The following is a 17,229-nucleotide window of genomic DNA, read 5'->3' on the forward strand; positions in this document are numbered from 1 at the left end:
TTTTACCCCTCCCATCGTCCCTCCTCCCCCATCCCCTCCCCCATCCCCTCCTCCTTCCCCAACCCCTCCCATCATCTATCTACCTCCCACTTCATCATCCGACTCAGTACATTAGGCGGTGCCGACTTGTTTGTTAAAGAGGTTGTACCCAGAAATTCACTCAAGAGCGATCAGTCGTAACGAAAAAACAATAGTATTCGAAAAAATCACGATCAAAGAAACGACGCTATGAAAGCACACTCAATTTTGACAATAATGGAAAGAGAGACAGAGAAACAGACAGACAGACAGACAGACAGACGAAGAGCGGTAACATCAATTGCAATACAAACCACAAACCTGTCTTAAAAAGTAAATAAACAACAAAAACAGTGTTTTTTTTAAAATGGGTAGATGAAAAAAATTTCGAAAAATTCCGGTTAACGCGAATGCTAAAAACAAACGTGTCCAGAAGAGAAGTACAATTCAACCATGTGTTGGTTAGCAGAGCGGTGGACTTGGCGCAGTCAATACATTCTGTGGCATTGTAATTGTGTTCCCATCTCTTTAAAACAAACGTGGGGCACTATTCTCATCAAGGGACGGAACTCGTCAAGCCGGGTTCCCCGGTGGCTTCGGCGGCGCGGATTTTTAGCCGATTAATCCGGAGGAAATTGTGTTAGGCGAGGGGGAGGGGGGGGGGGATTGAGGGGGTGGGGTGGAGGAATGGGGTGGAGAAGGAGGGGCGGGAGTAGGGAAATAATGCGAGAATCGAGTCCAATTTGCTCTTAGTTGACAGTGATTAGGAGCCTCTACATTTTCAATTACTTTGCTACCCCCAGGGAACCCCGTAGGGGGTCTCTTGTGCAGGTTCCAGAATCTCAGCGCCACTTGGCCTGATGATGGTCGGTGATGGTAGTGGGGCTCTTTGCCTGAGACTTCCATCATTTGTGTGTTAAACTTTTCCCTTTCCCATTCGTTTAGTGGCACCTCTCTCATTTTCCATCATTTTCGCAACCTTTCTCTTTCCGGTCCTCTTATACTGTCCGATATTTCTGTGCCTCTCACTTTCCGTCATTCCTGTACCTTTCATTTCTGTTGTTTCGCAAAACAACCGTCCCAAATCAGGACTCTGTTCAACCGACGGTGTTCAAAATGACTGCTCGACTTGAAACAACAGCACGACTTTACTTTATTAAAAATATCTATCGTCTACATGCTCTAATTAAACACAAAAATAATCATAATAAAAATTACAAATCTGCACTTTCGCTGCCACGTTTTCCAGCTCCTCAGGGACGTTTTATTTCGCCTTTTTTTAAGTTTAAAAATAAACCTTCGTGTAAATGTTTTGCATTGTCGACCTTTATCATTTTCCCTATTGCAATCGTCTCTCCAGGACGTTCGCACTTTCACAGCGCTTTCATCTCCACAATCCGCCATTCCAATCTCGACAGAAAGGAGAAATAAAAAATAAACTTGCACTCCCAAGCCACCTCCCTTTTCATATCGGAGGAGTTAAAATCGCGATTCTAAAACAGCTCGGCTACACGAAACGTTTGCAAAAATCCACAAGGACTTTACATGCCTGACCCTTGGAGTCACACAAACCGTCATTTAGCAGGCAACTCGCATTGTTTTGGTGTCTTGGAGGGACACACACACACACACACACACACACAGTCATGTGCAACATGTCGCAAGCTTCTGCCAGGCGGCCTCGTTGTGCGGAGTTCTAGTCGCAATTGTATCTCTTCTTGCCGTCTTTACAGCGGTTGTTTCATCGTATTATACTTGTGAACTTATGAAGCGATGGCAATGCCAGGGATGCATTGTACTGCACTACCCCCCCTCACCCCCCCCCTCCACCTCATTTCTTCTTTTTATCTTTCACATAAAGGGACTGCCATGACAGAGGTATGTGGTGCCACCCTCCCCCCTCCCACGACTGAATTTTGCTTCGCTTTTTTTATGTTCATTCATTCATATAAAGCGACCGCAATGCCAGAGTATTATTGTGCTGCAACCCCTCTCTGCTCCCTTTTTTGTCTTCTATGACCACTTTGAGGAAGGGGTAAACCATTAGCCTTTTGTTTTGCCAGCAGAGGCGAGGCACTTATTTTTCATCCCCTCACAACACGCTCCCATTGCAGAGAAAATAGAGTCCCGGCCATAGACTGGTGCTGCAAGATGTTTGTACGCCCCTAACACTCGGTGAAACGTTCTCTGTGATGAGGGGTAAATGGAGAGAGATGGAGAGAGAGAGAGAGAGAGAGAGAGAGAGAGAGAGAGAGAGAGAGAGAGAGAGAGAGAGTGAGTATGTACATGCGTGTGTTTTTATTGTGTGTGTGTGTGTGTGTGTGTGTGGGTGTGTGTTAGTGTGTGTATGTGTGCGTGCGTGTGTGTGTGTGTGTGCGTGTGTGTGTGTGTGTGTATGCGTATGAGTGTGCGTGTGTGTGCTTGCGTGCGTGAGAGATAGAGAGAGAGAGAGAGAGAGAGAGAGAGAGAGAGAGAGAGAGAGAGAGAGAGAGAGACAGACAGAGAGACAGACAGACAGAAAGACAGAAAGACAGACAGACAGACAAACAGACAGACAGACAGAGACAGACAGACAGTGAGAGAGCGACAGAGACCGAGAGACAGAGACAGACAGAGATAGAGCAGGGCGTACTCTGTGGATCTCAGAGAGGCAGGAAGTGTACAGGATTTTCTTGGTGTTTTGATTGGCTGAAGATGACAGGTTAATAGATGTTTTACGCCCCCAGATGGGGGTAACTCGTCTCGACACTGTGTCGGAAGGGGTGGCGTGCGGATAATGTCTGTGGGAGGAAGGTATTACGTACCAGGTCTCACAGCAGAACTTGTGTGGTGGTTTATCCCCAGGGATTAAGAGGGGAAGGAGGAGAACTGTAAGGTAAGGGTGGGGGTGGAGAGAGGAGCAGGGGGCATGGGGGTTTGGCGGTGAACATCAACGAATCCATTCTGCAGGAATACATGTCTGGTAGTTTCACGTAACTGTGCTGTTCCCCCCAAAATCAGAACGGTCAGGGATGTTTAATAAAAACGAAAAACATAATAAAAACAACGAAAAAAAAATCAACGTAAGAACTGACTCTGGAAACCATGGAAACAGTAGAGCTACATAACTAAGTCCTCAGTAACCAGGTTACACAGCACTCTGTCAAATGCATCCGTCAAACCAAAACAGAACCTACATTATTTTACAAAGCAAACTAAAAATTACACACTAAAAGTAAATTAAAACAAGAAATTCCTTCGAGGTAGGAAAAACACCCCTGTTGGTCAAAGGGAAATAACCATTCTCACTGCACCCATTCTCACTGCCACCAACTGAGAAGGTTATTTCCCTTTGACCATGAATATGTTTCTCTATAAGTCCTTGTAGAATCTTAATCCACCAATAACTCCCTAACCGTGTGTTTGACTGGTCTCAATTTTTGTAAGGACCGTCTCAGGAATGTATAGAACCTGTTCACCAAGTTTGGTGACGATCGGTCCGTTCATTCTTGAGATCTATATGCGAACACAAACACACAAACACACAAACAAACACATCGACCGAAACCTATACACACCCCTATACCGGGGGTGTAAAAAGAAGAATGTTTTTAAAAATATTCTCTGCATAGGTGTCTGGGTGCATGTGTAAGCTTTAACCTTCTTTCATTGTGTTTTGCTTCGATCCTTCGGATTACAATACATTGTGCACCAACAACAAGATTGTGGTGAGGGGCGCCTTGTGCCATGAAGGCCAAGCAGCACTAGTCGGACGGCGAGGAAAGAGCACAAGAAGAAAGGATTTATGGGCTGCAGGCAGGAAGGCAGGACGACTGGAATAGCCATCAAGTCTTCAGCGCCGTCTTCGCCGCTTGCATACAATCTGTCTTACGTACACATTGTGGGGGGATAAAACGGGCACAGGGGGCGGGGAAGGCATTGCACGGATACCTATATAGACATAGGTACGAAATAGAACTTTTTTTCAAGACACAGAATTCTGAAATATCCATCTTGGGTACTTGCACGCTTTGTTTAACAGACTTATAATTTTGACTTAAATTGCTATTATTGAGCAAATCAGATTCTGTGGTTTGTTTCTTCTTTAAAGTACTGATTTGGCCTGACAAAAACATGGCAACCTTTAAGCTGGAGCTTTGGAATTTATGGAAAATCTTAATAAAATTTGGTTACAACAAAATTAAACATCATGTTCGATTGTTGTTCTTGCTGTTGCTGTTGTCGATATTGCTGCTGCTTCTAATATTGTTGTTATTGTTGTTGTTCTTCTTCAAACACCGATTCTTGATGCAATTTTAACTACTCAGACCACGAAACGTCCGCTATGAATGGCTAGGAAACATTTTTCAGAGAAGAAACCAGTCATTTCTGCGTTTTAAAACTAAAAGGGATACCATAGAATACTAGTCAACTAATCAATCATTCACAAATAAAGAAGAAATGGAATGAGAAAGAAAAAGTCACTGTTATCTCCTAATCCTTCACACCGCAAGAAGTGCGGTCAACCCGTACTCTTCTCGCTCTGCCTTGGTGATCATTTTCTTCCGAATAATTTAGCACACAGTCAAACGCTTCGCTTCCAATGAACCGGCGAAGGCTCACTGCGAAACGAAGCGCTTTGTTTCAGCGAATAAATCTTCCACTCCCTCCCTACCCCTCTGTCAAAAAACTTCCACCCCCTCCCTTCCTCTCTCTCTCTCTAAAAAAAAAAGTCTTTCTCTCTCTCTCTCTCTCTCTCTCTCAGTGAAGAGTGCGCTCTCTCTCTCCCCAACAACAAGTCTCTCTCTCTCTCTCTCTCTCTCTCTCTCTCTCTCTCTCTCTCTCTCTCTCTCAGTGAAGAGTGCGCTCTCTCTCTCCCCAACAAGTCTCTCTCTCTCTCTCTCTCTCTCTCTCTCTCTCTCTCTCTCTCTCTCTCTCTCTCTCTCAATGAAGAGTGCGCTCTCTCTCTCCCCAACAACAAGTCTCTCTCTCTCTCTCTCTCTCTCTCTCTCTCTCTCTCTCTCTCAGTGAAGAGTGCGCTCTCTCTCTCCCCAACAACAAGTCTCTCTCTCTCTCTCTCTCTCTCAGTGAAGAGTGCGCTCTCTCTCTCCCCAACAACAAGTCTCTCTCTCTCTCTCTTTTAAAAGACAGCTCCGAAAGCACCTCTCTAACGACTAAGTCGGTGTACACTTTGTGCGAGTGTGTGTGAGGATGTGTAAAAGAGAAAGTGTATAGTATGCTTCCATTAACAAGCACACTTTTGAATTTTGAATTTTTATTTTGTTATACCTTTCCCTATTGTTTTTATTTAAAAAAAATTTTTTTTTATATAAATTCTTCATATTTGTTCTTTGTTTCATGTGTGTATTATAGTAGGGACTAGCTGTAAGAAAGGACCATATGGACCTAATGCTATCATCCCTCGGTAATAAAGTTTTCGAGTTCGAGTTCACTCAGTGAAGAGTGCGCTCTCTCTCTCCCCAACAAGTCTCTCTCTCTCTCTCTCTCTCTCTCTCTCTCTCTCCCCAACAAGTCTCTCTCTCTCTCTCTCTCTCTCTCTCTCTCTCTCTCTCTCTCTCTCTCTCTCTCTCTCTCTCTCTCTCTCTCTCTCTCTCTCTGTGACACGCAGCCTAAACGCCTCATTGAGGGGAAACAAAAGCAGTGGTGTGTACACTTGCCGAGAGAGGCGGCCTGTTTCTCTCCTCCCTGGCGATAAACAAAACACAGGCAGCAAAAAGACTGGCCCAGATGAATTCTCCAGAGGTAGGGTAAGAAGAAAACAGCCGTGTTAACGCACTGTCTACACTCGCTGTCAGCTGGTCCACGTAATATACTGTTCAAAAATGACTTGTTTGTAAGGCTTCGAAGAGAAAATATTCCTCTCTCTCATTTGCCATTCACACTAAAGTTCATTCAGAACGTGACCGTGATTTCAACCAAGATTAAAGGAAGATAAAATCAGTAGATAAATGGAGAGCTCTGAGAACTTCAACGAGTCTCTCTAATATAATGCAATAATTACGTAACTGCCAAGGTAAATGGACCAATCTGAACATCGGTCTCAAGTCATATGTCGCCATGCGAGTTCAAGTTCCCATCTGAGGACACCTGACTGATCCAAAATGTATTCGTGTCTATCCAAACTTCATTATTTTTTTATTTAGATCCAGCTTCATCAACCGACATGAGCCTTTCATCTTTTTTTTTTTTAACCTAGTTTTACAGAAAGAAGGGCGAGAGGGGTGAGAGAGAAATAAAGCAACAGAATGGGGGAGCTAGCAAGAAGTGACGGCGTGACGACATCGCTTTAATCACAGCCCGTGAGTGACAGCGCCAAGCCCCCCGGTCTTCTCAACGTCAATTCTGCCTGTCTCCGCTGCAAATCCCCCCTCCCCCTCTCCCACCCCCACCCCAGATCCTCCGTGCATCCCCTCTCTGCCCTTTCTCTCTCACCCCCTCACCCCAGTTTTGCCATGCATCCCCTCTCTTCCCTGTCTCCACCTTCCCCTCCCCTCTCCCCTTTTTGACAATGCACCATCTTCCTTTTTCTTCCCGTCTTTCCCTAATTAGGTCTCTTGTGTTTTGATGTGGGGGTCGTTGTTTTTTTGATCATCAATGAGTTCACTTCATAGTACATTCTTCATTCATTAAAGACTTTCTGACAATAAATTCCCAACAGTCAACCGCAGCACATAAATCCACCGAATGCTCGGAACAGCCGGCCGTCAAAAGTCACAAACACAAACACGCGCTCGAACACAGACAGACAGAAAGACAGAAAGACAGACAGCCGGACGGACAGACAAACACGCTCAGACACACACGCAGGGAGAGACTGAGGGAGAGTTTGAGAGAGAGAGAGAGAGAGAGATAGAGAGAGAGATAGAGAGAGAGAGAGAGAGAGAGAGGTCTGAAGTCTGAAGTCTGAATGTTTTAATGAGTAGGCCTTGGGCCCTTTTCATGGAGATGAGCACATCTCAAGCACCAGCATACAAATGCACATAGTAAACAAAAACAAGAACATCCTACTAGTATCGCCCTGTTTCGTTTACGGATTATGGATTACGAATGGAAAGCGCCTTCATGACAAATGTAGAAAAACGTAGCAATAGCGGCTTACTAGTGTTTGAAAACAGCATGGTTAATTTAAACAATGATGGGATTCTAGTGTATTTTCGTGGAATATAATATTCTCTTAACTCAGCATATTTAGGGCATACTAAAACAAAGTGGACTTCATCTTCAACACTGCCACAACAAAATGGACAAGATAAATCAGCGGAGGTTGCATTTATATTGAAGCGAAATCGATGTACTTTCAGAGGAGATACTCCCAATCTAAGTCTAATCAGAAGATTTCTAGCTTTAATATGTTTCAAATCACTTAAATAGTTGGATAATGTTAGGGTTGATTTGAAGGTTCTGTACAGAGAGAAACGTTCACTTCCTTGTACATTTTCAAGCCAGGTTTGCTTATAGGATGAAATAAGTGTTTCTTTAAATGCTGTTAGGAACGCCCTCTCATCGCCAACACCTTGGTTTTCCCATACTTCATCAAAACCGTACATGTACAGAGTGTAACAGATCGAGGAGGCCCATGTTTTCTTATTTTTTTCATGGAGATATTTCAGCATTTTATACGCCTTGCTCGGAAGGCGATGATGTGGCATCCTCAATATACGTAGCCAAAAACGAATGCATTTAACAAAGCTGTTTATAAACAAGGGGTACCTTCCCGTTTCTCCATAGACCATTTGGTGTTCTCATACTCGTATTCAAAAAACGTTTAAGTGCGAATAAATGAACTCTCTCTATAGGTGTATGGTCTGCTTCAACCCCCCAAACTTCGGCACCATATGACAGCATCGGTTGAATCTGTGCGTCGAAAAGCTTGAAAAAAATAGCTGAAGACCTGTCACCCAGTTGCCATAAACATTTTAAAATACCAATGACTCCCTTTTTCCCTTTTGCAGCAAAATCATTAAGAGTGTGAGAGAAGGACAGGCGTGTAGACAACCATACTCCTAAATACTTATACATGTTCAAAACGCTCATAGGATGTCCACCATACACCCATCTTTCTCGCAAGGCCAAGTGACCACCGTTCCGAAAAACAACAATATTAGATTTGTCTAAATTAACTTCAAGTCCAAGACGTCTAGACGAATCCCACAGAATGTTTAACTGATTCTGGAGCCCACATACAGAATCTGAAATAAGAATAATATCATCTGCAAACATCAGAATGAGTATTTCCAAAAAGTCTGGAATAAGTTGAATACCATGTTTTCCCTTCTGGACAATATCATTAGCTAGCTCATTAATTAGTAGAGAAAACAAAACTGGACTACACATTTCTCCCTGTTTTAGACCCCTTGGGCACATAAAGGAGTCCGAAAAATCACTTCCTGATCGCACTTTTGCTTTTACCACGTCATACATACAGCTGAGCGCCTGGTACATCTTTCCTTTAACTCCATTTTTCTTCAAAGTTTTCCACAACGTAGTTCTTACAACTGAATCAAAAGCTTTACGAAAGTCAATAAAAGCAACATACAACTTCTTGTGTGTCAATAACTGCTTCTGTACCAAAGCTTGTAGTGTAAAAATATGATCAACGGTACTATAGCCTCTGCGAAAACCAGCTTGACTCTCATTTAATATTTCATGTTTTTCGATCCAATTCGTCAATCTGTTGTTCAAAATGTAGCTATACAATTTGCTGCATATACATAATAATGAAATACCTCTGTAATTATCAGGATTATTCTTATCACCTTTCTTGTGAAGGGGATGAATTATGGCTTCCGTCCATACATCAGGGTAAAGTCCTGAGGTAAACAATTTATTGAAATATTTTGTAAGAAACGGCACAACAGCTGTGGCGGAATTCTTGAAGAACTCCCCAATTAAATAATCGGGTCCTGCAGCTTTACCATTCTTTAATACTCTAATAGCTTCTTTTACTTCGTTTTCAGTGATGACACGTTCAAGCGCATCCATGTCATACATCTCCTCCTCATCATCACCATCAGATACCCGATTAACACCATCCTCAACAAAATCAGTATGGTCATTATTTTCTTTTGTAAAAGAGTTAAACACATTATAAAAATGTTGATACCACTGTTCTGTATTAATGGAAATCACACCTGCCACCTTAGATGCCAAAGATTTGATTGTTTTCCAAAACAATTTAGGATCACTACTCCCTTTATCTAAAGACTCCATAAGAGACTGACGATGAGATTTTTTCTTTTGTCTTATAAGTTCATTATAGCTACTTCTTTTTTCAGTATAACAATCCTTGTCTACACGGCCGCTATGAAATAAACGAAGATTTTGCCTGAGATCTTTTCTACTATGGTAACATTCTGAATCGAACCACCTTTGTTGTCTGTCTTTTCCGAGGGAGAGAGAGAGAGAGAGAGAGAGAGAGAGAGAGAGAGAGAGAGAGAGAGAGAGAGAGAGAGAGAGAGAGAGAGAGAGAGAGAGAGAGAGAGTTCAATTCATCACGCACACACACACACACACACACACACACACACACACACACACACACACACACATACACATACACATCGGTCTTTGATGTCATTAGCATCGCAGCAGCAGCAACGGCCAAAACTCCTTAAGTACAGCAAAAGAGCCCTCAGGTCTTCTCTAAGACCTTGTCGAGGACCACTAAGCCCTAGCATCCAGAGTGTTGAGTTTCACAAAACACCAGCAAGGAGACAGCAGCGGGATGTAATCCTCGCTCTCACGGTGACAAGGCTGGGGACTGAGCCCGCTGGTTGACAAGCAAGAGCCAGGTAATCACAGGTAAAAACTTATCGATGATGGCGTTGGAGGGAAAACGGTTGTGAGGATGTGCTTGAGAACTGGACCATCTGCACGGAAAGTTTTCGTCGGGGTGTGCGGGGGCTCCAAATACAAGTATGTTCATGATCGAACGATGATGTGTTCTGGGGACAGAAACCAGTTGAAGCTCTTTGTGTTTTGTTTAGTTATCTATGTGGTTATTTATGTAGTTATTTATTTACTTTTGGTTTACAGTGTTGTAGAGAGAGCCTCAGAATGTGCTCTTTCATATCAGATCTTTCTCATCCAGATAAGCAGAAGACATTTTGCTGAAATCTGGTGGTCAAGCTTTTTAACAGAAAAGTCACAGGCAAATGCAGACGCGCTACCTTTTACCATTTAACTTGATAAAACCAAGCAGACCAACATCACAGTCCTAAAGCCCCCCCCCCCCCCCCCCCCCCCAGCCCCGCCTCTCTCTCTATCTCGCTCTTCACCCCTAAAACACAAGAGATGAAGTATTTTAGAGAGTAGCCCAGACGATGACGCCCAGGGGACAGAGGAGGCAGCAGGGCGGAGTGGGACTGTCCGTGATGACGATCCTTATCTCCCAGCGCTCCCCGTGTTCACCACACTATCGCTAATGGCCCGACAGACACTGTGGCACAGCGCTCAACTTCACACACATGTTAACATCGCGACTCGAAAGAAGTATGGACCTCACTGAATGAAAGCGAAATGAAAATGAACTTGAAACTTTGTATCAGTACTATTGTGACGATGGTGGTGGCAGCTGATCGAGAGCGGGAAACTCATCTAAAAGAGCTCCCCCTGATGTCAGAAGTTAACTAATGCAGGCTACGATTTTAACAGGTCTGGTATGTGTGGCGACAATGGCGGCAGTCGACCCTGTGAGATTGGGACAGTCATCGTTCTAATCGTTAGACTGCTTCCCTCTGATGTTAGAAGTTATCCAATGCATTACAGGCTACGATTTTAACAGGTCTGGTATGTGTGGCGACAATGGCGGCAGTCGACCCTGTGAGATTGGGACAGTCATCGTTCTAATCGTTAGACTGCTTCCCTCTGATGTTAGAAGTTATCCAATGCATTACAGGCTACGATTTTAACAGGTCTGGTTATGTGCGACGAATCTGTGAGGTTGGGGCAGTCATCGTTCTAATCGTCAAAGTCACAAATGATCATCGGAGCAGGGACGTCATCACTGAGATGTAAGAACTGTGAGCGTTTCCCTCTGATGTCAGGAGTTGTACATCGCATTGCAGGGTGCGATTTTAACTGGACTAATGTGGTGATGGCGGTGGCACCGAAGTCATCAGCAAGGCCATCGTTCTAATCGTCAAAGTGCAGGCCGCACAGCCAGGACAATGGGAGAGGGGATGGAGATAACACGCCTTGTCTTCTGGAACATGCGGGCACGTGCATCCCATGAAAAAGGGAGGGGGAGGGGGTGAGGGGGAGGAAAATGTCATAGAGGCGGTTGTATGATAAAGCGGATGACTTCAAGAGGGTGGGTGTAGTTCCGGATCGATTATTCTTTTCTATTATTCCTTCATAAAACTTTAAATTCTGTGTACACAGTCATCTAGGGGTTGTATTCAAAATTCCAGGAAAGCGACTGCGTCGTTTTTCTCTGAAGGTTTGGGCTGTAGATTCTATAGGTAAGGTGACATACTATCCTCTATGCCCTATTTGCAGTGTTGGGGTTATCATTAGGAGAGGCGAGAGGTTACGACTTTACAGTTCCTCAGGGAGGATAAAGCTTGGGTACAATCTGCATAGTAAAGCCTGGGTTATTTTGAAGGTGGGAGCTACAATTGATGTATTGCAGAATGACGAGAGTTTTCCTTAGTCGGAATACATCAGCCTTCATGGTCACATAAACTCTAAACACCAGTCACACACCAACACATTGAAGAAATGTCGCCAGATTTGAAGAAGTATATGTTTCAAATTCTGGGCTACGCTTGGGGTGTTCAGCTTAGTAGTGACAACAACAACAACAGCCACAACAACAGAAACGTACGGATCGGGATTCTAACTCCATTGCAATGGGGCATACTCTACCATATCCAGGATGGGAGGGTTGTGAAGTTCCTGAGTTCCGGAGGAAACGGGGGGGGGGGGGGGGGGGGGGGGTCGGCAAGATAATGGGTAGAGTGGAAGAAGGAGGGGTTCCGCAAAGGCTGATGGGGTGAGGATAAGGCACGACCTGCAGATGGTTGTGCGGCGAGAACATAAATCTCCACTCTCTGGCCCCCTTGCTTGGGATGGAGGGGATGGGCTCCAGGATTGACCCGTTCTGACCCAGCGCCCGGCTGAAGCCTGTTCTGCGTTTCTTTCAGGCTGGCACGGCGAGATAGCTTGCTGGGAGAGAAGCGGGCGAGATGTCTATGCAAACGTTGCAGTTACAACTCAAAACTGACAGAGTTGTTGTGGAAGAGTTGTTGGTGAACAGCTAACAGGATCACAAGGCACCAGAGTTTAGTTATGCATGCCTGGTGCGCAAAATTATATGGTTCAATGTGCATATCGCCAGACGTAGTGAAAACTTCCTCGACTTTACCTTCTTTTCCGGGAAGCACTTCAGGCTTTTTCTCGTCAAATCCTCGTCTTCAATGCCTCGAGCACTGAGTTATATAACTCAGTGGTCTCGAGCAATCTCAACAAAACGCTCTTACCTCGCTTTACTCGCAAAAACGTAGCCTTCTAGCCAAAGAGAAACGACTGTCGGGACCACAAAGATTCATCCTGCCGCAGAGCTAATCTTTTGCCTGGGCCAACTTTGCTGATCGTCCTCCGTGATTGCTCCCGCAATGTTTTCCCAGCATGTGATGATTGGTCCTGTTGCTGTTTTGTTTGTATGTGACCGTCATATTCTCGCACATTGTTTCCCCAGCATTTTCTGTGTCAGCTTTGGGGCGACCAGAAAATAGAGCTTGGGGAAAATGACAATTATCCTCGTTTTGTTAATTTATCTTGGTTGCGAACGGATCTGAAGACTGATATGTCCTTGGATTTGACATTGCCTTGTTCCTGCACGCATTGTCCTTGTTGTTTTGGCATCATTATCCGTGTTACCTTTTGGGTAATCAGCGAGTTAATAAGTTATCCTGGTTTTGTTAACTCGGTCTGGACCTAAGCAGGCCCGTTTCTGAAGACTGAAATGACCTTACACTTGTTATTGAGAAAAACAAAAAATCTACAATTACCAAAACAGTATTTGTTTTTGCTCTTTACCTGAAAAAGTGCATAAGTGCATGCTTGCTAGTTCAATTGTATGAATAAGAAAGGGGAAACCCCGCAAGACAACTTATCCAGTAGCTACAAGTCATCGCAGTAAAAAACACCTTCCTAAAACCTTTTCAAAGCTACAACAACTTCTGTATAAGCAGCACACATATACACACACACACACACGCACACACACACACACACACACACACACGCACACGCACGCACAAACACACACGCACACACACTCCCCTGTCTCCCCCAACTCCCATCTAACCATTCTCTACCCCACTCCCACACCCAATTTCCTCCAAAACCCCTGTCTCCGTCACAAACGTGCCCCAGCAGCGCACCCTGGGCAAGTCAGGGTGACCAAGAACCGCGACACTCGTCCCGCTAATGACCCGACCCGCCGCATCTCTCACGCCCGCCCAATGACAGCGGCCCCCGTTCCATCCTAATCCCTGGATTTGCCTGTGGACTCAACCGCCTCTCTGCAAGCGGCATCTGTCCATAAAAGCCAGGGAGGAGGCAGAGGGAGCTAGAGGGGAGATGCTCTGGGCTGGGAAAGCGGAGGGCTGCCAGGGCTCTAACTCAATTGTTGGAGGCAGACGCTGTGTTCCAGTAATGGCTATTGATTCTTGCAGCTCGGCCACCGACTAGCCCAGCCCGGTCCAGCCTCGCTCCCCAATCTTCACGAGGCACGCAGGTCGGACGGACTCCTGCGTCGCTTTCTGGTTCTTTTTTTCCGATAATGGGATGAAAAAGTTATTCGTGGTGTCCAGTATTATTACTCTGTTTGACTGTATGTCTGACCACTTACTAGCTCGGTCACAGACCAGCCAAGCACCCCCAATCTTCACGAGGCACGCAGGTCGGAGGGACCCCTGTACAACTCTTTGGTCCTCTTTCAGTGATGGGCCGACAAGGGCTTTGTGGGGTCCTTTATATCATTATTCTGTTTGTCCGTATGTCTCACCAGGGCTGCGATATATATCATCACAGTTCTTATGTCCGTATATCTGACCAGTGCTGCGCTATATCATCACAGTACTTACATCTGACCAGAACCGCTACTTCAATATCTTCTGAAGTTCAGCAGCTTGATAGGATGAGACTGATCTTACCCTGAAAGGCTTCATCAACGTCCTCCCGATCAATACAGACAGTCATATGTGCGTCTTTGGTGCTATCCACTTTGCTAGCCAAACAGTTCTGGGCTACTTGACCGCTTGACCACTTACTTTCTCGACCACTCACTCTTTGAGACGCTTTTTTTTTTAATACACACAACTGACCTCTTTGCTTCTTTAACCAGTTCTTCTGAGATGAAAAATCGTCTGGTCACACGCATCTGCGGATGTGGACCTACCAGTGCACCGTGAATTTTGGGCTTGCATCTTTCGTGAGTATAACAGGTGTCATCATCTTTCCTGGTCAGAAGGTCAGACCATCTCTCTGCTTGACCACTCTCTTTCTTGACCACTACATTTTCGGGGAAAAATCAACCATCTAGTCACACACAGAGAAATCTGTAGACAAGACCTTTGTAAGGGCAAAGTCTTTTCTGGACTGTCGTTTTCTTGACTCTATACAGGCGTCGTCATCTTTCCTGACCAGAAGGTCAGGCATCTCTACACTCTCTTTCTTGACCAGTTCTTCTTTGGAACCCACGTCTTGTCTCATACAGTGGGATACATCTGTGGACAAGACATCTGCTAGGGCACCGTTCTCTTTGGACTGCATCTTTAATGAATCGAGGCAGAATTCAACATCTTTTTGGCCAGAAAGTCAGATCAACGAGTACACGTCAGTTTAATTGTTTGAGAAAAATAAACAAACAATAAGTATCATTAAATGATAAAATACTATAAGGCAATCGTAATTTATTTGGTAGAAGAAGATGTTTTAAAGAAGTCTTCGGCCATTTTGTATAAAGCAAAGACTTGACCGATACTTGACGGCAGACAATGCTTGTTTAAACAAAACAAAACAAAACTCCTGAATTTTGGGTCATTGTGATTAATTCAGGACATCGCAAAAGCAGCGCCAACTCTAGCGTGTGATTTTCAAACAATACGTGCGAAAGAAACTAAGATAGTGAAGGATAGTACACGTACAGGACAGGACAGGATGTCTGCCTACCCCTAATTTACTTCTAACCCTCCTATCCACAAGACACGACGGAGGGTCGTTGGTTTGTCAGTTGGGTGAAATGTTGACACAGGCCGGCAGGGAAAGAACGGCGTTGAATGAGGGAGGGGAAACGCTGCTGGTCTCTAATCCTCCGCGACACGTCCATCTTCCGAAGACTTCTATTCTTCGACCAAAACCTCCGCTGCCCCCCCCCCCCCCCCCCCCTTCCTGCATCGCCCTCCAAAGCCATTCAGCTTCAAATCCCTGCCGTCACCCGGGGTCCTTTCAAACTCCCCGGGACCTAGGGCACCCGCTATTGAATGGAGGCGAAAGAACCCTTGTTTACTTACTAGCACCCCGGCTACGTGTCTTCTCCTGGACACTCTGGCGACAAGCGCACATCAGGGTCAAACTTCACTTGAGCTACTGTTCTCAAATACGCTATCGCGAGGCGGTCGAGTTGGAGGGCTGCGTTGGTCGTGAGGGTGTGGACCCGTCTTTTTGCCTGAGCTGTGCGTGACCATCTCGCCGAGTAGAAGCTTCTGCTTCGCCGTTGCTTGGCCTTGGCTGTGTAGCGGCAGCACGTTCTGCTGGTCTTACGGCGTGGAGGTTTTCAAAGAACGGGGTGGGTTGTGGGGTGGGGCGTTGGACAAAAGCCGTGTGCTTATGCAGAGCCCTGCGCTGGATTTACGGCGTGGAGAATGTGAAAGGACGGCGTGCAGGTTTTGAGGATGTGGTGTTTGACAAAAGACCTGTGCTTATGCAGAGCCCATACGCTTGTCTTCTTCTCCTATTTTTCTCTCTTTTTGTGTTCCGCGTGTTATTTTTTAATGCCCCTAACCCCCATCGTCTTTATAGTCTCAATGTTTTCCTCAAATTTACACTGAGAGGGGAATGAATTTGAAAGACAAAATACTTCTGTATTGAAGGGAAGCACGTCCGACCAAAGCCGCGGATTTCTTATTTAAAAAACAAATAAAAACAAACAAAAAACACCTGATGTCCAATTCAATAGATTTTCTGCCCATGATTGAATTATTTTCTTGTCTCTCAATTTTTTTCTTTCTCTCCCTTCCTTTCTTTTTTGCTCCTCTTTTTTTTTCCTTTTTAATTGATCACTATAGCGGATTCGCCTTGATAAAACACGAGGTTGTGCGTGTATCCTCCACATGTATAATTTAGTGGAAAACTGGATCCGAACACAAAAACTCGTTTTCAAAATAATCAAAGCATGGTGTTCCTGGTAATAGTAATTCAAAATGATGTTTCATCAGTTGCACGCGTCAGTTTTTGACCTAAACCAAAGCAAACCAACAAGTTTGCAGGGAAACACTCTTTGGTTTCTCAATAGCCACACCCTTGTTTGACCATGCCACAACTTTAAACTAAATTCAAAAACAATGAGACTGCCAACGTTCCAAAATTCAGAGTAAAAAACCCAACAATCGCTATGTAACGTATTTTTGTCAATAACTACGTTCCAACTGACCACGACTTTGTTATTACAAATTTACGACAGAGTTTGTCTGGTGGATGTTTGTCCACCTTAATTTCTGTCTCAATGTTGCTTCACTCTATTTTACGGCTTCAGACTCCAATCTATAATAACATACGACCTACCTTCGAAGTCCTAGCAACTACCTCAAACGACGTTTCTATTGCGCCTTATTGCTAGCGTAAATAGTCATACTGCCGCTGTAATACAAAGCTGTTTCACGCCACAGAAAAATACAGAGACAGCAAAGGAAACAAGGGTAGAGTGCTGCGTACCGACAAACCGCTTGAAAAGGCACGAAGGGTTAAAAAGATGCAAGGCACACAAGAAATTTGTTCCTAAAAGCCTACGAAGTAGAATCAACAACAAGCTGCACGAAGAAACACCAGATCAAAGAAATTCACTCAAGAACGCTCTTTCTGGCTCTCTCTTTGCCTTCCACCGATTAGCGAAGGGGTGGCTGTTAGACAGGCCAAAAGAGACCAAAGTATTCGGGGTACGCGTGCGTGATGAAGCGCTCTCTCTCTCTCTCTCTCTCTCTCTCT

The 17,229-nt window shown here is 44.7% G+C and overlaps 1 protein-coding gene across 1 annotated transcript in view; it reads right to left on the bottom strand.

The window, feature by feature from the left end:
• Window positions 1-17,229, bottom strand: part of LOC138966519 (eyes absent homolog 1-like) — a gene marked incomplete in the record, with an annotated part of 141,029 nt that overhangs the window by 11,897 nt on the left and 111,903 nt on the right.

This window comes from Littorina saxatilis, linkage group LG5 (assembly GCF_037325665.1).
Source record: "Littorina saxatilis isolate snail1 linkage group LG5, US_GU_Lsax_2.0, whole genome shotgun sequence".
Classification (NCBI taxonomy): Eukaryota; Metazoa; Mollusca; class Gastropoda; order Littorinimorpha; family Littorinidae; genus Littorina; species Littorina saxatilis.